Genomic DNA, 23,361 nt, shown 5'->3' with positions numbered 1-23,361 from the left:
CTCCAGAAAGGCAACACAAAGTTGCATTCTGTACAGTCTACTATCTCTGAGTGATATGCAGTGATCTTCATTGAGTCTGGATATTAGTCTTCAAGATTTGGTGACATATTATTTAATAGATGAACTGCTCCCCTCACTCCCTACTCCTGATACACACACACACACACACACACACACACACACACACACACACACACACTACACAGTGTAATAGAATAGAATATTGCCGATAAGATCCCAATTTGGGCCATTTGGAATTGGAAGAACAAGAGACACATAGCATCACTAATGGATAATGATTATACTGGATTCCTGATGGATGGTAACTATAAATACTTCCTTAATTGTTGGTGGAAAATGGTCCTTTTTAGATCTTGGTTCTTGTTTGATTCATCCATTTGTCTCCTTGGCTTTTGATTTGCCTTTTGGAACATTTTTTTTCATGTCCCCTATGTAGTCATCACTTTGAATCATTCATACTTTAAATTATTTACATTGTTAGGTCCATTTTTGCTTCCTTAAATTACCTGGGGTTACATGAGGCTATATAGTAGAAAAAACAATCTTGGTTGGGAAAAAAAGCCATTCTTTGCTACCATATCTACTTAGCAAATCTTAGTGAGGTATATTAGAAATAGGCTCTGGAAAATTTTTTTATCTCCTTTGAATAGAGTTTTACAGAAAAAAAACACACTAACATTTCCAATATGATTTGGCATGCAGACACTAAATTTACAGTCAGTTCAAATTACAAGACACAGGACAAGAAAACCTCCTTTGGGAGAAATGTGATCCATCGTATCTCTGCTTGCAACCTGGCTAATTCTTGCCTGTCTTCATTAGTCTCTTTCAGGATCTTGCTAAAAGTACCAAGGTGAAGTCACACAGAATGCAGCACACATATTTTCAGAACCACCTATAGTCTTGGAAAGCACATGGTTTGCCTTCCACACTACTATAGGTGATTGGCCAATATTTTCTCATGACATGGGTAGTCTGCTTTTAAAGCTAAAATTTGTACATTGTTGATGCTCACAGCCCACCTGAGAAGCCAATGCATCATTTGAGATTGTTTTATAGATTGTTTGTAGACATTGCTAAGGTCCAAATTACATATTTGTAAAAAGTATTTTTTATTGGTTTTTAGAGAGGAAGAGAGAAAGAGAAACATCAATGTGAGAGTGAAAGGACACATATGTAATACCTTAATCAATAAAGAAAAAAATATTTAAAAGTCATGAGGATTAACCCCTCTCTGAAAAAAAAGTAAACCATATGAACTGGAAAAAAAAAAAAATCAGCCACCTCCTGTACACCCCCTATCGGGATCGAGTTCGCAACTTGGGCATGTGCCCTGACTGGGATTTGAACTGGCAACCTTAAGGTGCATGGGAGTTGCCCAACCAACTGAGCCACATCAGCCAATGCCGAATTACATATTAATTGTATTGTTTATAAGTTACTATATTAGGCCCCCCAGATACAGTTAGTCAAATAAGAGGGAATTGAATTTGTCTTTCCGATAAGAATCTGAGGAATATGAAGGCTCCAGGGTTTTTAGGTGACAGACTCAAAATGTGATTGTCTCTGCTCTCCTGAACATGTAGTTTCCATCTCTGATGTGCTATTTGTTGCCATTTTCAGAACCCAGACAGAAAGTAGATAATACTATATTTTCTTTTTAAGGATATAACCTGGAATTTATTCATATCACTTTATTGCTTAATCTGGGCCACCCCAGAAGCAAGAAAGGCTGAGCAATTGGCCTCTAGTTAGACATTAATTTGCCTTGCTAAAATTCAGAGGGGAGGCGGTACATTCTAAAGTTACGAAAGAAATGTACTCCTGGGAGATAATTAACTGTTTCTGCCACACCTACCTGGAGGATAGGTGCATTCGTTTACTCTTTATGCTACCTGTGTACAAAATATGCTGAGGTTGAGGACCAGGATCTATTTTTTTAAAAGAATGCACTTACTGGAAAGGATTGAAGTGGCTGAGGCAGCCATTTATTTTTCCTCGTACCAGGGTGAATAAATGAAACCTGTTCTGTAGATCCGATCTACATGGTGGGTGTATCCCATGCTTTGTAAGAAAATGAAAATATGAGGAAATGTTTATTGGCCACAGGTCCAGCTGCAGTCTCCACCTTTACTAGTTACACATGTGCCATTTTTATCTCCACATGTTTTATGCCTGTACCTATATATCATTTGATTCTGAATCTGGTATGGAAGGGAGGGGTGCAATTTGTCATTTCAAAATTTCCCATTCATTCTTCACTGGTAACTCCTTTGCTCTACTGAAATTTTTCATATCTAGTTCACCAGTGGTTATCATGTTGCCTCATCCATGAACATCTTTCAGGTCTGACTTTGCTCAACCTCTCAGTGGTTATTTCTTCTCACTAGTTAATTTTTCCCTCTTTCTTTCTGACTCTTAAAAAAAAAAAAAAACAAGCTCTAATTTTTATAGTTCCCGAGGACTTGGATTTTAGACTTGTTTTTATATTCCCTTTGCATTATTGCTCACAAATATTTGTTCTTCATTTCTCCTTACTGCTAACCCCACAATGGATAATTGCAATTTTTCCACACCCATTGGTCACCTTAATGTGAGCAGGTCTGCCATATGCCAAATCTGAACAGGAACTATTTAAACACAATGACATGATTTGGCTTAGCTTTTTGTGCTCTTCCTCTCTGTTATAAGAAACATCATGTTCTAGGCTGGAGCTGTCTTTGCCCTGGCCTCTAGAATTAAAGGATGAGTGTAGAGGACACAGATTTGCCCTACAGACTACAGCAGAGGCACAGCCGTCACACTGGATCCATGAAAAAGGAGTGAGAAATAAACCTGTGCTGTTGTTGGCCACTGGCTTTTGGGGGTTTTTGTTATTCAACATAGGCTATCAAAATATGAAAATAGATACTTAAGAAGTGTTCTACTCTTACGTTTAATATATGTAACATTGGGTCAGGGACCAGTTAAAGGAAGAAAATAAAATCCAAAACCTTGTTATTAGATGCTGAAAAAGTAGTGACCCATGTTATGCAGTAAGGAACAAAACAGTAAAAGCATCAAATGTGAAAATGTGAAAGTCAGATACTGTGTCTAGTGAAATTGTGGCTTTGACCTATAAGGTGTGGAAACACACTATTACTATAAGGGTTAGTTATTAAGCTATATTCAATAAAATGCTACAAACAAAAGATAAACTCAGAAAAAATCTCTTCCTGTTTTCAAAAAAATAAAAGGAAATTAGGGGGTGAAAAAGATGAAGGGATTAAGCAGTACAAATTGCCAGTTATAGAGATAGCCACAGGGATGTAAAGTATAGTGCAGGGAACATAGTCAATAATCCTATCTAATAATAGAGTAACATGTAAATTACCATCACTCCGCTACACCCACGATTGGGTGGCGGGAGGCTGGGGGGCGGGACTCGGGGTGGCCTATCTGGCCATTGAGAGGCACAGATCCACTGCCACTGACAGAGGCTACCCTGCTGTTGAGAGGCACAGTCCCGCCCCCGCCCCCTGTGCCTCTCAACAGCCAGATCCGACGCTGAGGGGGCCTGCCGCGGACACCCAGCTGCGCCTCTTAATGGCAGGGTAGCCAGGTGTCCGCGGCAGCCCCCCTCAGCGGCCGTTGAGAAGCTTCTGAAAGGCCTGGTGCTGGAGCAGACAGGCACCCAGCTCCCCTGCTTTTGATGGTCCACAGCCACTGAGGGGGGCTACCCTGCTGTTGAGAGGCTTCTGAAAGGCCTGGTGCACCAGAGGACAGGCACCCAGCTCCACCGTGAAAAGCGAAAGCGTGTAGGGGACCCTACACGTGCATGATTCAATCATGCACTGGGCCTCTGGTATTTTAATAATTACACATAGTGCCAGATTTATTGGGGTGATCACTTTATAAATTACATAAATGTCTAAGCATTATGCTATATATCTGAAACTAATATATGTCAACTATAATTAACAAATTTAAACAATTGAACAAGTTAAAAAGAAAAGAAAAGGAAATTAGGGATTTGAGTATCTGAGACTTGCAGAACTGGGGAATGTAATGGTTTCTCTATTCTAAGCAGTAAATCTAACCTTGAGAAATGTTTTGAACCCAAAACATCATTAAGATGCGTCCTTGGGTCAAAGAGCAAATCATGATGTAGCCATTAGGTCACATGCTCATGGGGAAGAACAAGTCATAAACATGGTTTAATTATCTGTTAAAACCTCTGAATAGATTATTCCATGCATTTTATTGATTACTAGAGGCCTGGTGCACAAAATGTGTGCACCTGTAGGGTCCCTAGGCCTGGCCAGCGATCAAGGCTGATCTTTGGAGCGACTGGTAGGGCAATCAGGGGGCCCCTGCTGACACCTGCCTTGGCTGGCCTAGCTCTCCACCCACTCACTGGCCCCCGCACCCCCACCCCCACTGCCACCGTCGGTCAGGACCTCCGGCTTGGGGCAGCTCCTGTGTTGAGCATCTGCCCCCTGGTGGTCAGTGCACATTATAGCAACCAGTCGTTCTGCAGTTTGGTTGATTTGCATATTAGGCTTTTGGTATATAGGATTGTATGGCCTCTGATAAATCTTTTTATGTTATGTAAAATACTTTAGAAAAAATAAGGTAAGAGTGTGATCTAATGAAAGCCAGATATGCTAAAAATATCTGTAATTAATGGTATAAAAACATTTCTCAAAAAATTATATGCCTATTAGAATATTGCACCGACTAGTATCAAATAGTTAAAAAAAAAATCCAACTCTATTTTTGAGAGTTTTGTACTTTTAGCATCACTGTTAGTCTGTATGAAAAGAGTGTGACTATCCAATATGTTAAATAAACTTTTGACTTCCAATTTCTATTGAGAAGAAAAAGACTGAGAAAACTCTTATCATGTGTTGCCAAGGATAATAATAAAAACTCTTCCCAGGGGGCAAGGATTGAATCCATGGAGAACAATGAACTCAGGAGTTCCTCCTAGGGGACAGAACTAGAGACTAATTGAGGAACACACTCTACTACCAAGAAGAATAAGGGTCTGTAATGTGTTTCTAGTTGAATTTCAGATATCTGTGGATTGGTGATTAATTGCTATGTGTCTCTGATTATTCTCTTTTCAAATAGTAATGCTTTTTAGTGTATATTTCACCATTAAATGATGGATGTATGAGCCAGAAAAGTGCCATCATCTAAATATAATGTAGAAAGTACCACACAACGATGGATCTATAGCCGATGTAAGAATGGGTAAGATAGGATGTCTTCCTTGGGGTGTGTTTCCTGTGTAGAAGGAAGGGAAATAAATATGTGTTGCTAGGAGGGCATAGAAGTGGCAATCTTTCAGTGCACAGGACAATGCCCAACCAACTGAGACACACTGTCCAGGGCCTCTTTCAATTAAAAAAAAAAACAAAAAAAAAAAACTTGCCATGAGACTTAATTTGGCCAAAATAATATGAGTAGCTATGATGTTTAGCAGACTAAAATATAAACATGACTCCATGGAATTGCTTAGCCTCTTGATTGTGCTTCTCGCACAAAAAAGGCATGACTGGTATAGGGGTTGCTTTTTCAAGCTGGGTTCCTGAATAGGAAGACATGGAGCAGAGACTCAGAGAATACACAGTTTCTATATGTAACATGGACAAGAAATAAACTTTCCTTGCATGTTTCTGATTACTTGGGGGTTGTATATTTTACAACATATCATGTCATGGTATGTAGCTGTTAAGCACATTTCTTATGTTTGGGAAATTTCTCACTAGTTAAGTTCCTTAAATCCAAGGTAGAAGCCAGGTATTCACTTTTCTAGGTTCCTTTACAGAAAAGACACAGACTTGTAAGCTAGTGTCTTCAAAGCCAACCACGTGTTTCTGCAATGAACTTTAATTCATAAGGAGGGCAATCAGAAGAAGCACCCATGTTTAGCAGGGGATGGAGGTAGAGGCTTTTAGGAGCAGTGGTGACAGAGAATCAGGCATCCAGTTGTCAGGATCACTGATGCCAAGAATGGTTTCCGATCCCAGAAGCAGTGACGGGGCTCTTTTCCGGCACAGAGGAGTTTGGGCATAGCACCTTTCTGTGTACACTCAAGGCTATTCTCTCTGCCCTTCCAAAAAGTTTGTATGCTCTCTAACAAGCTTTAATAAGATATTTTACTACTATAATTTGCTAAAGTGTGTTCTAAGCTGCTTGCTTTCTCTCTTTTCTTCTCCCTCCCTCCCTTCCTTCCTCTCTTTTTCCTTTCCTCCCCTCCTTCTCTCTCTTCTTTCCGACCTTCCCTTCTTCCTTCCTTCTTTGCTCCCTTCCACCTCCCTCTTTTCCTTTCTTTCTCTCTCTTCTTTTTCTTTCTTTCTTTCTTTCTTCCTTTCTTTCTTTCTTTCTTTCTTTCTTTCTTTCTTTCTTTCTTTCTTTCTTTCTTTCTTTCTTTCTTTCTTTCTTTCTTTCTTTCTTTCTTTCTTTCTTTCTTTCTTTCTTTCTTTCTTTCTTTCTTTCTCTTCTTCTCCCCCTTCCTTTCTTTCAGTCTCTCTCTTCTTTCCACATAATCCATGAATTAATAACCCTATTTCCTATATCATGGGTAAACCCATGATCAGAATACACTGAACTTTTGATAGGTTATAAAATGCTGTTCAAGGACTTTGCCCAAGCTGTGCTATTTGCCTGGGAATCTTCTCATAGCTCTTTTTAAGGTTGCCTTCTCATCTTTTAAATTCTAATTTAAATATGCCTGCTATAAGGTGTTCTAGTTAGATTAAGATGTAAGAATACTATCTCTGTCACTGTTTCACCACCCAAATTTGTAATTATCTCCAATCATTTTCTATTTATAGTATTTTATGTTATAAAAGTAAAAACTATAATTATTTCGTTTATTCATTTATTTATTTTTCCTGACTAAAATATAAGCTTCTTGACAGCAGCGATCTCGCATAATTTGCCCACTCTTTTATCTTTAGGTCCCATAAAATATATATTGCATGATAAAAAGTTAATGTACTTTTTTGAATAAATGTGTGAATAAATGGATGAGTTGGAATGAGTTAGGGCAGTGGTCGGCAAACTATGGCTCACGAGCCACATGTGGCTCTTTGGCCCCTTGAGTTTTTAGCAAAGGCCAGCTTAGGAGTACCCTAATTAAGTTAATAACAATGTACCTACCTATATAGTTTAAGTTTAAAAAATTTGGCTCTCCAAAGAAATTTCAGTCTTTGTACTGTTGATATTTGGCTCTGTTGACTAATGAGTTTGTCAACCAATGAGTTAGGGGATTGAGGAGTGTGATGAAGATTTGGAATGGTTACTTGGAGGAAAGTCAGAGGAAAATGGCCAAGGATTTCCAAGCAATGTTAAAGTCCAGCTGTGGATAGAGACTATTAATGTGTAAGACATCTGCATTTGTATGCTGTTTTTTTTCTGGCAACAAAGGATGGGAGTAAAAAAGGAAGCTTAGTCTTTATCTAGTATGAGAGCTTTTTAGTTATATAGATGAGGTAAATGGAAGGAATATAAGGTAATTGACAGTCTTTATGAACAAGTCATTTTAGGTAATTTACAATAGGATCCAGGCTAGGTAGAGAAGTGAGTGTTGCAAGAGGCTATTGATAGATTGGAAAAAAATGGAGGAATCAAAAGAGGTAAAGTCCAAATGTAGCATAATTAAGGAAGTCAGACAGTAAAGGGTTACAGTTGTACTCCAAGTATAGTGTATTACATTTTATGTTTTCTGAGGCTAAAAAAGGACAAGTGATGATAATTTCCAAAATGTAGCCACATGTACAAGTACTGAAATGAAATAGATGTGAGATTGAGGAAAAAGTGAGAAAGTGTTTTGGATCACTCTTTCTTTAGACATTGAAATCAGCCAAGATAATTTTTGTTATTTTATTTTCTAAAACTCAACCTTCCCATTTCTGAATAATTTACTGTAATGCAATGCCATAGAAATGTGTTAAGCATACAATCCAGGCTACAGTGAGGCCTCCTATTATGTCTGTGTGAATTAGGTAAAGGCACTCCCTCCTGTGGGTAAAGAAACCCTAAACCTGAGTGTACAGTTAGAGAAACCGAGTGTGGGCTGTGTCATAGGTCCCGCAGCTTCTTTAGGCTTGGTACTTTTGTGCTCGGCACATCTTGCACAAACATAGTGTAGCCCAAAATCTACTCTAAGAAACAAACTGTCAGGGGAGAGGAAAGGCAAGGCGAGGGATATTACTGAGTCCCTAACATGTAACAGATATTGTGCTAAGGGTTTTAAATCTGTTATCCCTTTTAATTCTTACCACAACCATAAACACACACACACACACACACACAGAACTTAGTATCAACGTTCCAAGTAAGGCAATTCAGTTTCAATAAAATAAGTATAACCAGTCCAAGCGAAATGGCTTTATTAAATGATAGATCTATAGCATGAGCTCTTTTGCTAGCTTTTTTTCTGCTCAGCAAACAGGCACCAAAGTATATGGCTTAAAGCAATACATTTTCATTTTTCTCACAATCCTGTGGGTTGTCTGGGCAGTTCTTCCAGTCTGAATCACTTTGCTTAGAAAGAGACTGGTAGTCTTTAAGCCTCACTCTCATATATGGGACAGGCAGAGAGCCAGGGAAGGTTTGGGACGTTTCTCCATATTGTTTTTCATTATTAAGGAAGTTAGCCCCAGCTTGTCCACATGGTGGAGGATTTTTCACAGCAATCTATGGCAACCACCCAGTATGCAATCAATTTTTAAGACTCTACATTATACTTTTTAATATGGCCAGGCCCAAATGGAAAACCCCTTTAACCTCTTTTTTTTTTTTTTTTCTTCACCTATTCATAGGAGGAGAGGCACATGAACATAGGGAAAGGAGGAATTTGTGGCAATTATGAAATCTGCCATAAGAACCTAATTTTAGCCCTAACCAGTTTGGCTCAGTGGGTAGAGTGTCTGCCTGTGGACTGAAGGATCCCAGGTTCCATTCCGGTCAAGAGCACATGTCTGGGTTGCGGGCTCGGTCCAACATGCAGGAAGCAGCCAATCAATGATTCCCTCTCATCATTGATGTTTCTCTCTCTCTCTTCCTCTCCCTTCCTCTCTGAAATCAATAAAAATATATTTTAAAAAAGAACCTAATTTTAAAATAATGTTCTTTCTACCATATCACATTGTTCACTGATTGTTCTTAACTCTAAAATAAAGGCAACTTGTCCAAACCCTTGTGGAACTGTGTAAATAAATAAAAGGAAACTGATCTCTACTTAGAACCTACTATGTACTTAGTATCATTAGAAGTTCTCATTAACTCATAATTATATTAGGAAGCTAGAATATGGAGACTAATGCTCCTCTTCAAGTGGTCTAGAAAGTCTTAAACAGGATAGATAATGTATATATTAGAAATTCAAATGAAGTCCTACAGAAGGCAGTTATAAACGGTCATGGAGGTATCATAGACCTTAACCTTTTGCACTCGAATGTCGAGTGTGACTCAACACGGTTAGCATCGGTAGCAGCTCGTATGTCGAGCCACACTCGACACGTAGTTTCACCGCGGGGGAAAGGGAGATTTTTGTCTATTTTTCCAGTATCTTTTCTTGTTTTCATTAGCAGGAAAGGACAAGTAAAATGTAAATGCCATCTCAACTGATGCCAAAAAAGAAAAAAATGAAAAACCAATGACATGTGAAATTTGTTAGGAAACTAGTACATGATCTTGTTGGAGAATTCAGAGATGGTACACTAACTTCCAGGGGTAGATTATTATCCACTAACTTAGAGCAACGTTTAGATGGAAAGCTCCATATAATCACACCTTACCCTAACAAAATACACAAAGATTGTGTTGTTTGTTCTAACAGAAAAATCAAAGGAGGAAGAAGAGAGACGATTTATATTTGCAAAACATGTGAATGTAAACCAGGTCTTCATGTGGGTGAATGTTTCAAAAAATATCACACCATGAAAAATTATAGAGATTAAAATTACTCTTTGAATTTATCAATAATTTGAAATATAAAAAATCCAAATAAATAAGTTTGTATGAAAAGAAACTCCAGTTTTTATTCTACTGCCATGCTTTGTAAAATCTGGGGTATTTAAAAAATTAAATCCCGAGTAGAATAAAGGAATTGAGAAAAAAGCAAGTGAGTGCAAAGGGTTAACATTATTCAAAAATTTCTTTTGTCATCTTTTTGGATGATGAGCTTTTTCTCACAAATATTGTATTATATAATAAAACAGAGTTAATTTTAGGCTGTAAAATATGGCCATTTTATAACCACAAAACATTATGAGAAAAAATACACACACATGCACATATAATACACAGCATTTAACCAATTACCTCTAGACAAGTTAAATATGTATGAATGGCCAAATGCCAAAATTCTTTCAGAAAGGCCTTGATAAGAGCTGATAAATACAATTGGTTTGACACAATCATCATTGCCATTAGCACTGTTTATTACCAAGTGCCAATCATTGAGTTAGATGCTGTCCACAGATTCCTTCATTTAATCCTCAGAATAACACGAGGCGGGTAATATTATCATTCTCAATTTATGTATAGAAAAATTTTCGAGGAACAGGGAATTTAAGTAACTGGCCTATGTCCCATAGTTAGCTAAATGGTGGAAGTAAGATTTTAGTCCAATAGTCTTACTAGTACACCAGAGTTTGAACATTTAACTAATAAATGTATCCTGCTTCAGTTTACATCAACTCTTTTTTTGATTAGATACTTAAGAGTCACATCAACTATATGGACATCCACTAAGTCTTTGAGATAGCGCAGTTCTTTGCTGAGACTTGTTGGTCTTTTCATCCCATTTGTAGAGGGAAATTCAGAAATATATTGTGGAGCATTCTTTATATTCTCTCAGATCTCATTCTGCTTTTCTTCTTTTGGGAGATGATTAAAAGCCATTGGCGCCTTTCATCTAGATCTAAATTAGGTTCCACTAAAAAAAAATGCACTTGTCTGAGTTCTGGAATGTGACGATAAGGCAGAACCCTTCTTCTTCTGGTACTTGATTATTTAAAAAAAAGTTTGCAAGTATGCAGCTATGTGTCACCGGCATTCCTGCATTCATCCCCTGTGTGCAGGTTGAAGCTGTGGCTTTGGTAGATGCTCCCTCAAATAGAGGAATCCACACACTGCATCTTTGGTTGCCTGTTCTCCTATCTCCTGTGTTTGAGAAACAGCTGTGGTGGCAGTGGAGGGCAACAGCAGCCTCTGGCTTCAAGACTATTTCCAGCAGTCGCCTCAGAGGTGCCAACTTCCATAATGAAAAAGCAACTGCATAAATGTACACGGAAAGCAAAATTCCAAACTAAATATGCAGAGCAATCTCATATGTGGGGAGAATTTTTAATATATGCAAATATGTAAGAAACCCTCCTTCAGAATATAAGAAATGTACAATCACTCAGAAGGTTGCTTTGGAAATTAATTTTTCAATTTGGACATATGGTATATTGTGTACTATTTTTTTTAGCTGTGTTCAGAATATATTACAATTTGAAATATTAATACATAGCTATGGTGTTATGCTGCATCAGATTTTGGAGTGTAATCTTCTTTGTAATCTGTAGTTTACTTTTTCATTTTTATAATATTTGTATCTGATTAGAATGGATCAACTAATATGTTCACCAAGAATCTGTTTACTGAGGTTATTTTATCAGATTACACATAGATTAGTGTTGGAGATACTATCTAATCCAATTTTACAGGTGATTAAACTGGGGCTTGGAGTTTAAGGGACTTTGTCCAGTAAACACATTTATTTAGTGTCAAATTGGACTCTTGGAACTCTTACCAAACAGTTGAGTTCAATATTTCTTACATTATCCCACACTGCTAAAGACAGGGAGAAAATTATACAGGGATAAAGGAAATAGGAAAAGAGATTAGAGAAATAACTGTTAATTAGGATAAATTCCAGATGTCTCAGGTATATTTATTTTCCAAATTATGGATGCTTTTGCCACTATAGAGCACACTTAGGAAAGGGATGATTTCTCATTCATCTTCATATCCACAGAATTTAGGATAGTAAGCGCCAAAAAAGTTTGTTCAATTTTTAAAATTACCTGAAGACATGAAAAATTGGGGGAGTTAATTTACCAAAATGACTATGGTTCCATTAAAAGTGTTAACCTAAAATATCAACTTCCTGTTGTTTTAAACTTTTGATAGAGGATAGTAAACTAACTTGAAGAATCAAGTTAAATATTTATAAAATAAACTTATTGCAGGCATTAAAAATCACATCACTTCTTCCAGAAACACAAGTCTGATCTTTGGTTCCCTTTTTCATTTTTAAGGGAGGAGAAAGCAGAGAATGGGTTGAGTAACAAGCTGCTTACAAGCTTCGTTCAGCCTTGGGTTTTTACTTCATGAAAGAAGAGAAAAGGGTGTATTCTTGTGAAACCTGTGTTCGGTGATGGACGCATGGTGATTAAATTATGATTGAGCTGAATGCAGTAATGCTGTTTATCAAGTCCTACAGTAAGAGAACAGAGCTCTTTTAATTGAAATGGATTTTATTTCAATTTTGTAATGCCTAACATAGAATGAGAAGGATGAGAACAATGAGAAGAAATTCTATTTTTCATTATCTTAGTGATTTCCAGATGCTAATGTTTTATTTTTACTAAATTAGATACTTTGTGAAATAGATAAGAAAAAACAAAGAAAACCTAACATGATGAAGACTGTAGAATTATAGACAGTGCATATTATTCCTGTAATATGTGTTGATTTAGCTCAGATTTAAAAAAAAAAGATTTAATGCTTGGAACATTCGAAAATCTAAAAGGCTTTAGCTCATGCTTAGCTAATTATTTTGACAGGGGTCAGACTGATGTGTGCTTTTCCATGCAAATGAGTTTGTGGCAAACAAGATGACTGCCATCTACATAAACACTCCATAACTAATTCCTATGTCCATAGAGAGATTAAGTAGGGAAAAGTTAGCAATTAGAATTCAGTGACAATGTTTTCCTCTGCAATTGATTAGTGTATGGAATGTTCATTTAGTAAAAGGGCTATAAACAGTTCCACCAATTATTTCCCTTTTAGCACCCCCAACTAGTCTGTCTTCTACATTTGTGTAGAAGTCTGTATTTTCTTTAATATATCCACTTTTTGACATATTCTCCTCTTTAGATCTCCAGGTACACTTCCCAATGTGATCCTCTCTTCCTCATGATCCATCTTCCTTCATTGGCTTCTATTTCTTTTCATATGTCCTTGACAGAGAGAGTTGCCAAAGCCTCAGTCCCTGATTTTCAGTTCCTATCAGAGATACCATCATTCCCTCAAGCTACCCTGTCTCAAAATCTTGACAAATCATTCAAGTTTTCCTTCTTTACAGACAGTTATTTAATTTTAGATTTCCTTAGTAAGGTTTTCTTTCCTTTTCTATCCTTCTGCAGCTATCCTGCTATAAACACTCACAAATTTGTACCAAGAATCATGTGCTTCCATTTGTTTTCCTTTTATCTCTATGCCTTTATTTTTGAATCCATTTCACTCATCACCTCAAGTTAATTGTTCAGAAACCCAACTACTTCCAACATATTATTTCTTGGTTTAAAATCATCAGTTGACCCCACCTTTCTCCAGATCAAATTTTGCTTATTTGAGAAATTTGCCATGAGGTGCCCCGCTATTTCCTCAAACATTATTCTAGGCTTTTCTAGAAGGATGTTTTTGGATGATATTAACATTTTAATAAGTATACTAAGTAAAACAGCTTGTCCTCTCTAATGTGAGTAGGCCTTTGAAGTCCTTAATAGAACAAAAAGGCTGACCCTTCCCCTGAGAAATAAATAATTTCTCTTGCCAGATTGCCTTCAAACTAAACCATTGGCTTTTCCTACCTTCAGAATCAAAGTGAAACATCAATTCTTCCTGGGTCTCAAGCTTACTGGCCTTTGGTCAGAAACTGTTCATTCACTTCTGGTTATTGGAACTTTGGATCCAGATTGGAAATATACTCTTGGCTTTTCTGAATCTTTAGCTTGCTGACTCACCCTGTTGACCTTGGGACATACCTGCATCCATAATTGCATGAAAGCCAATTTGTTATAGTGCAGCTCTCTCTCTATCCTATATAATAAAGAGGTAATATGCAAATTGACCACCACGCCCTCACACACAAGATGGTCGCTCTCATGTGGTCACAAGATGGCTGTCCTCATGTGGTCACAATATGGCCGCCACAAGATGGCCAGCGGGGGAGGGCAGTTGGGTGCAATTGGGCTGGCAGGGGAGAAGTTAGGCTTAGATCAGGCTGGCAGAGGAGTGGTTAGGGGTGATCAGGCTGGCAGGCAGAAGCGGTTAGGGGCAATCAGGCAGGCAGGCAGGCAAGTGGTTAGGAGACAGCAGTCCCAGGTTGTGAGAGGGATGTCCGACTGCCCTGTGGGATCGGGCCTAAACCGGCAGTCAGACATCCCCCGAGGGGTCCCAGATTGGAGAGGGTGCAGGCAGGGCTGAGGGACACCCCCCCCAGTGCATGGATTTTGTGCACCGGACCTCGCGTGTGTGTGTATGTGTATATATATATAAAACATAGCCGATATAGATAGAGATATGGAGATAGAGCTAGAGATAGATATATAGCTATAGAGATAGATAGAAGATAGATGACATATGATAGATGATAGATAGATAGATAGATAGATAGATAGATAGATAGATATGGAGATAGAGCTAGAGATAGATATATAGCTATAGAGATAGATAGAAGATAGATGACATATGATAGATAGATAGATAGATAGATAGATAGATGATATAGATAAAACTTACTGGTTCTGTTTCTCTAAAGAACCCTAACTAATACAGGTTTATGTTGCCTATCTGCCTTGCATGGCTAGTTATTAACCTATGAATGGAGTAAGAGGAAAATGAGAAAGACAGGACACCAATCCTACTCACTGGGGGAGAACAGGCTCTAGGAAGATCAAAGGAGCAAGTCCTAACCTTGTTTTGTCACTAACTGGCTGCATGACCTTGAGTTTTTTGTATACAAAATGATATATATGCCTTCTGATCTCCCAGATTGGTTGGGTGTAAAAGAGATATTCCATGTGCAAACACTTTGATGACTGTTAAATATTAACAAGTAAATATTCTTGCTATTATTTTTAGTAAAGACAGTTCTCTCATCAAAATACATAAAATGACTTCTCCCCAAATTGTCAAACATGCCAATGGCATGTCAGAATTCTAACAAAAGCACAGAAATGCCTCATTACTATTTTTCATGGCTACCACAAAGGAAGCTGGAAAAATCGTTCACAGCCAAACTTTCCAGCAGCTAGATAAATTAACATTGCATCTCAAATAGCATTAGGCAAGCTCAGAACTATGCTGGGATATATAGCATATGAGGAGACAGATCAGCCAAGCAATATATTTTAGGTTAAAATTCTCACTGGGACTGTAATATAAAGCTTGGTACTTAGAGAAAAAAAAAAATAAAAGAATAAGTGAAAAGCACATAAAGCAGAGTACTGTAAGTGTCCTTTCCTTACAACAAATTGAAAAGTACTAATGCATTCTAGTTTTAGTGTAATAATTACATGCAACAGATATTTTAAAGTATTCACAAAGCAACATATGGCTTAGCTGTTCAGCTGCAGTGAAAATGTGGATTTTTAAGAATAAAAATTAGTTTGAAAAGCAGCAGGCAACAGTAATCTCAAATCCCCTGTATACCCTAAGTAGAGAAACCATCTGCACTGTGTGCAAACTGATGACCTTGGATTAATTCTAGCAATGCCATTACCCAATTAGTCGAGGAAGGAAAGATACTTGGAAATTACAATTATAGACCCATTAAAATTATACAGTGCTCTTATTCTCAAATAGTTAGTAAATTACATCTGTCTTTTCTCAACCAAGCCAACACTCAGTTTGCTAGGTAAAATAGTGAGGTGGCCTTGAATCATATAGTTATGCTGCTTGAGCATACTTCAAGTATGTCTGTCCTGAAAAATTAAATAATGACATTTTTTAAATCTCATAACTTCTTAGATGGTAATTCCTTTATTTATTAGAATAATTTTCTCAGCCATAATAAGCCATTTTTAACCAAAAAAAGATATAAATATGCATGCCAAATTATGTAGTAAATTTCATGTTTTCCAGCTCTGCTTGCTCTTATTTTATAGAGACCCTGTTGTGCCTCCAGGGGTCATGCTAGAGACACTATAATTCTTGGACAATTAGCAGAATGTTATTTTTGTTGTTAATGTATTTTTTTAAATGAAAATTTTGTTTTGTAGTGCTCTTAAGACAGAAATGTTTTATGTAGCTATCTATCCTCCTCATTTAATTTGAGAAGGCTTTTGACAAGCATTTAATTTGCATAAAAATCTTATATGTGGAGGAAAGCATATATTTGTGACATTTATGGACACAATATAGATGAATACAGTAAAATTAACACTATATACAAATGCTAAGCAGTATTTCTTATACTCTGATTAGCACGGCTAAAATTAAAAAGTAGAGCATCTTGTGATTTAACATACCAAAAAATTGCATGACAACTATCATTAAGCAACATTTGATTTTTATAGGAACCTTTTCTCTTCATGTTATTCTGTTGTTAGAAGAGACAAATGATTAGCAATCAAATTTTAATGCTTATATTTGGCTCCACTCTATGATTAACTTTAGTTGAAGAGCAAGAATGGCTTTATCATACTATTCATTTTTTCAATCATTGAAAAAGTATTTATTGAATGCCTACATCATTGCAGTCACAATTCTACTCATTGTAGATATAGATGAGAACAACACAGAAGAGAAAAAGCAAAGGAAGAGAACCAAGAAAAACTAGTATTCTAGAAGACAAGTGAAAAAAAAAAGTATTTTTAAGAAAGAGGAAGTGATAAACTTATCAAGTGGTACTAACAGGCTTGGTAAAATGAGCACTGAGGATTTACTGTGGGACTTAACACAGAGGATGTTACTGGTGACTTTGACAACAATGATCATAGGGGATAGTGGTGGCAAGTGATGACTGGAGAAAGTTCAAGAGTGAATTGAAGAACAAGGAGTAGAAACAATGAGTATTGACAACGCCTTTGAAGATTTTATTATGAGGAAAGTATCATGGTCAGTTCTAGATGCTATAACTAAGAAATCTAAAATAAGTGGGTTATAAACAACAGAAATGTGTTTCTCACATTTTAGAAGCTGAATGTCTGAGATCAGAGTACCAGCATTGCCAGCTTCTGGTAAGAATTCTTTTCCTAGCTGCAGACTGCTGAATTTTTGTTGTATCATATTGCAAAAAGACATGAGAGCTTTCTGGCCTCTTTTTAGAGGGATACTAATCCTATCATGAGGGCTCATGATGTAATCAAATCCTAAAGGCTCCACTTTCAAATACCATCACACCAGGAATTAAATTCAACATATTAATTTGGGGGGAAGCAAGCATTCAATCCATAACAGTGAGATAGAAAAAAAAAGGTATCATCTGAAGAAGGGTATGAGATCAAGGGAGAGTTTGTTGAAAAGCAGCAGGCAACAGTAATGTTAAAGCATAATTTATCCTTCAGCTATGGTTCATATGTGAAGGCAAAGACAATAATGAAGTGGAAAGCTCAAAATTGTAGGGGCAATGCACTTGAATTTGTTCTTAGAATCCAAGTCATACATAGAGGCAGCTGCTGGATTGCATCTGGAGTGCAGAGAGAGTATATGGCACCGATATAGGTTCATTGATTTGGTGTTTGGTGTAAGGAGGAAGATCTCTGCTTGCTTGCTCTTTTCTTTTTCAGTGAAATAAAAAATAATGGAATCATCTGAGAGGGAATAAATAAACAATTGGATGACTAAATACTAAATTAGGAATGGGCATCAAAAATAATGCAATAAATTCAAGAAATACAAATTAACATGCCATATGATGAGTTGTATATAAAGGGCTGATCAATGCAAACAAGATTGTTATCCTTTGAATTAAAATGTAACACTTCAATAGACATGGTACACTTTCTTTATAAGGAATTCAAACCAAATGAAAGTCCCACTGACTAGTTTATGTCTGTGCCAGTCAATGATAATCACAAGGTCCCAGTGCTTATTGACCCTGACATATTATAAGATCCTCAAGTGTTCTGAGTCAGTAAGGATAGTTCTGTAAAATTTAACTGTTGTGTATTTTATTACACTTTTTAAAAATATGTTAAAGTGGGGATTATTAATTCTCTACTATTCAAGACTGCAGACAATTTCCTATGCGAGAGGTAGTATTCAGAAATAAGACTTGATAACACGTTAATTTAATTTAATTTTACTTTTTTTGTTTATCCTCACCTGAGGCTATTTTTCCATTGATTTTTAGTGAGAGTGGAAGAGAGAGGGAAAGGCAGAGAGAAACATCAATGTGAGAGAAACATATCAAGTGGTTACCTCCTGCTTGAGCCCCGACCAGGGCCCAGTCCAGGGAGGAGCCTGCAACCAACGTTCATGCCCTTGACCAGAATAGAACCCTGGATCTTTTGGTCCACAGGCAGACGCTCTAACCACTGAGCAAAACCAGCTAAGGCAACACATTAATTTTTAGTTGTCTCTTAAGAGTAGATGAATCACAAACAAACCAGACTTCAATTTTAAACCTCAAATCACTGGCATCATGATTATGAATCACATTTAAAAACACATTGAAGAAAAGACTCTTGTTAACTAAAAAAATAGAAATACAGAAGGAAGAAAATAATACCCTAAACCCTCAGAAATATAATTTTATTAACTTATTGGCATAGTAGTAATGTTGGAATGTTTTGTGTGTGTATGGCTTATCTTGCTCCTATGATTAATTTCTGTTCAATTAGCAGAGCATTGGTAGAACTTGTACGTAATTCTTGGAATGCTTCACATAATGATCACTGAGAAAAGATCCTCTTGACAATGAAGCCTGTGAATTTTAAAATTCAGATATTGTACTTCCTGTCTTAGAATTTTCAGTTTTTCTTTTCATAGATTTCACTTATCTGTTGAAACTATCGATCAGTTTATTATCACAAGATTTTCCTTTAACTTCTGAATATGTTATGTTAGCTGCTTTAATGTCCTTAGTTATTAATCTACCCTCTGTTACCTAAATTTAGATTTTTGTGTGCTGTTGCTTCTCCTGACTATGGATTTGATTTTTGTTTACATTTATTAAATTTTCCTGTACTCTGGATGATTTTTAAAAAATATGTCAGTTTCTGTTATCTTTCTCTGAAAAATTTAAGTAACCTGGATTCTTGGTTGGATGCATTCTTAGAGCAGGTTTATAACTGGTTTTTATTTATTTATTTTTTTTAGTCCCTAGTGAATTTCTTAGTACTGGAAAAGAGACATAATCATTGTTTGATTTCCAGAGAAAACCCAAACATCTAAAATGTACCAACTTCTGTCTCTCTTTTACTGTTAGCAACCTGTTGCTTTCTTGTGGGCTCCTTAAAATCTCCCAAATGCATGCACGATTTCTGGGCCTTTTCTTCTCATGCTTTGTGGCTTCCCCTGTGTGCTCCTCTTTTTCAATTTGTTTTATCCTTCAAATTACAGAAGTTTGGCAGCCCTAAACTTTGTGTTATGACATCTAGTAAGTCTGTGACATTTTTCTGAAGTTTTAGCTACTCCATGGCCTTCAGAAGTGGGAATATCTTCAGGGGAAATCTATGTAAACATGGATCTAATCCAATGCAGTTCCTTTCTTTCAAGAGTTAAATTCTCTTTAATTTTGGTCTGATTTTGCATCTCCAGTGTCTTTTATACTTTGTTCAGAGGTTATACTTATCTATATAAAGGTAAGTCTAGAAAAGCTATTCCACAAATACCTGTCTTTCTTTTTTATGATGATAACTAGAGGCCCAGTGCACAAATCCATGCACCAGTGGGGTCTCTCAGCCTGGCCTGCAGGATCGGGCCAAAACTGGATCTCCAATATCCCTTGAGGGGTCCCAGATTGTGAGAGGGCACAGGCCAAGCTGAGGCACAATCGGGGCCTGGGATGGACTGTGGGAGGGCTCCCGGGTGTGTCCAGCCTGTCTGGCTTAGTCTGTATTAGCTGGACCCCAGCATCAAGCTAACCTATGGGTCTGAGCGTCTTCCCCCTGGTGATTTGTGCATGTCATAGCGAGTAGTTGAGCAGCTTTAGCATATCATTAGCATATTACTCTTCGATTGGTTGAATGGCTGACCAGTTGACTGGAAACTTAGCATATTAAGCTTTTATTATACAGGATTATTAGTATGTATAGTCATTAGTATTTACTAACACATGCTCAAATTTAAAGATTGAATCTATAAACTAATATATATTATATGAGAAAATATTTTTAAAAATGAAAGGTACTACCTGATGTGCATTGAGATATCTTAGATTATAATAAATATGTTAGGTATGTTTAAAAAATACACTTATTTAAGTAAAATTTATTTTACTAATACAAAAAAGTTTCTTAAGAAAGTATACCATTAGGAGAAACTAGTGATTTATAGTTGGGTTGATTTCTTGATCCAGTATTCATTTATAAAAGCTAAAAAAATTCCCACATTTACTATTTAAATAAGATCCTTAGTTACAACATAAAGTAAACTTTTGAGAACTCATAAAATATAATTACATTGTCTAAGCAAAATAAAGCTAGAGGAAGGAAATCAAATCGGTCACCAGAAGAACATGGTGATAAAGTTTCAGAAACCTTCAAGAAAGGAAAATTTCAAAATTAAATGGTAAAGAAATTTTGAATTAGAATATATTTGTTAGTATGAAGTATTCTTTCTGGTCATTAATTATGCTAATTCCATTTATTTTTTACTTTTATTTATTATAATCTCCCCTTATTCTAAATAATTTAGTCCTACAGTTTTAGGTTAAAATTATTCTGATCTTGTTAATATTTTAGGTTTTTCATTTCAGCACTTCTGGTCTTTATTTCTGTGCTTTAAGAATTCCTTCCAGCTCCACCATTACCAGGTAGAGTCTAGTCTCAGATTGCATTTGCTGGCTGTTCGGAGGAGATCTTTCTTCACTCTGAGCCGAACAAATTGCTCTAAGTTTCCAACCTGACTGGCAAGATCAGCTGTGTAGTATTATTTTCTTTATTTTGTAAAGTGGAGTTGCAAGGCATGAAACTATATTTTCACAGGTTATTGTTGAAAGGGAATGTGAAAAAGTTTGAAAATTGCACCTCATGTCTATAGCACTGCACTATTCTACAATAGTGACCTTTAGCTGGGCCTGGAAATGTGAGCACCTCACAGCAAGCAATGCTTACCCTTCACAGCTGTAAAGTTCACTCTTTACCCAAAACTTCCTGGGCACCCCAAGTTGCAGGTGTAAAATATAACTCTTCCATCATTTTTTTTTTCCTGCGTGTGTCCACGTTGCTATTTTGACAGCCTCAAGTTCCACAAAAGATTTAAAGGGCAGAATTTCAAAAGGTTGCAGAAAAAATGGTTCCCCCTACTCTTTCTGAAGGCAACTTTTACTGTAAATCTGGGGCTTTGGATATGTTATTCTGTAAACCTCTGGCACAGTTTTTCTTCTGAGCTGCACTCTGCCACATGCTGTCATTTGACTCTTCTATAGTAAGCAGGCAGAAAAGAGTTCCTGCCTCCTTCTGCCAAAGTATTAACCTTTTATTACCTAAACTAGAGGCCTGGTGCACGAATTCGTGCACGGGTGGGATCTGGCTGGCCTGCCCCCAATTGGGGCTGATCAGGCTGGGCAGGCTGGGGGAGGGGCCACAGGCAGTTTGCCAGCTGGCCCTGCCCCCTGGTCAAACTCCCAGTCAAACTCCTAGTCGAGGGGACAATTTGCATATTAACCTTTTATTACATAGGATTCTCACATGTCTAAGTATAGCAGCTAAAGTTCATTGCTTTTATATTTCTGGATCACACAGCTATTAATTTTTACATCAAATAGTTGGAATTGAAGCAGAAAAAAAAGAAGATACTATGGATATTTTCAGAAACAGTTTTGGACTGGCAATGATTTCTTGAAGTAAAAATAAATAGTCTGGATATTGGGTGTATATATTTTTTGTATGTTGAAATTTATCAAAGAAAACTAACATTGAACTAATTCAGATTATTATTCAACAAACATATATTTCAGGTCTACTATGTGCCAGGAGCTCTGGTAGATACTGAATAAAAAATAGAAGAGAACATATCTTGAACATCTTTATAGATATTAATTTCTACTATAATTTAGAAGTTGATGAAAAGAAAAACCCTTTACTATTATTCTGATTAGAAACATCCAGTCCTGTAATTCCTCAAGGATCTGTGGCCCTAAGCATCAAAGCTGAAGATTTAAATTCACTGAGAACACTTTCCATCTATGTTTAGCTTTTCAACTTACAAAGGATATGCTTGTACATCTGTAAAAGTTTGTTCTTGGATTTTGTATATTAAATATCATATTGTAAAACTCACTTTATCCATTTTTTTCTGTTAGTTGTTCCAATGTTTTTCAAATCTTTTTCGTCTTCTGCATTTACAGCACAGGAGTCATAATGTGAGCAGAATAGTAAATAGAATTTGCCTAAAATTAGATAATTTAAATGAATTCATTTTTCCCTGAAACTAGTGCTGTGGTAAGTCATCAGGGAGCAGTAAGTTCCTCAATGAATTCCTTAAAATTTAAAGCAGAACACAAAGAAACTGAGAGTTATTTTTTTTTTTTTAAAAAATGCAATGAGTCCAAAATTGAAAAAACAAAATAATATACAACTAAAAAGCAAACAGGCTGAAAAGTCACTATCAACAAACTAGGAGGACAAAAATTAAGTGTAATCCTAAGAAAACATCAGAACCTTTTTTCTTAATGTATTTCAAAAACAATTCTTTTTCTTTCTGAACAAATACATTAGCTATGCAACCCATCACTTTAACAATTTGAAAGCAGCTCCCAGTAGATAAGGAGATGGAAATGGGTGGATAATCTCATCCAGAGGAGAAATCCACAGTGTAACTCTTCTAATTTCACATAATACTTTATGGAAAAGACACAACAGAAGAATCATAATCATATCACTGCCCCTTTACTTTGGCCTGTACTTTACATAAACCTCACCAAATTGATTTTCTACTATCAGGGCAGGGCTTCCAGCAGGTAATTTTATGGTGTGAGTTTATTAATGTTCTTCTTAAAATAAGAAACAAGACATGAATTCGGATTATGAAGAGCCGGGATTTTAGGAAATAAAAGGTAATTTTTATCTTTGTATCTTAATCAATTAACACACACACACACACACACACACACACACACACACACACACTCCAGAAGAGATAAAAAGACTTTGACTAGAACAATTGTACTCAAAA

The sequence above is a fragment of the Eptesicus fuscus genome, chromosome 2 (assembly GCF_027574615.1).
Source record: "Eptesicus fuscus isolate TK198812 chromosome 2, DD_ASM_mEF_20220401, whole genome shotgun sequence".
NCBI lineage: Eukaryota > Metazoa > Chordata > Mammalia > Chiroptera > Vespertilionidae > Eptesicus > Eptesicus fuscus.
This window is presented reverse-complemented; position numbering follows the sequence as displayed.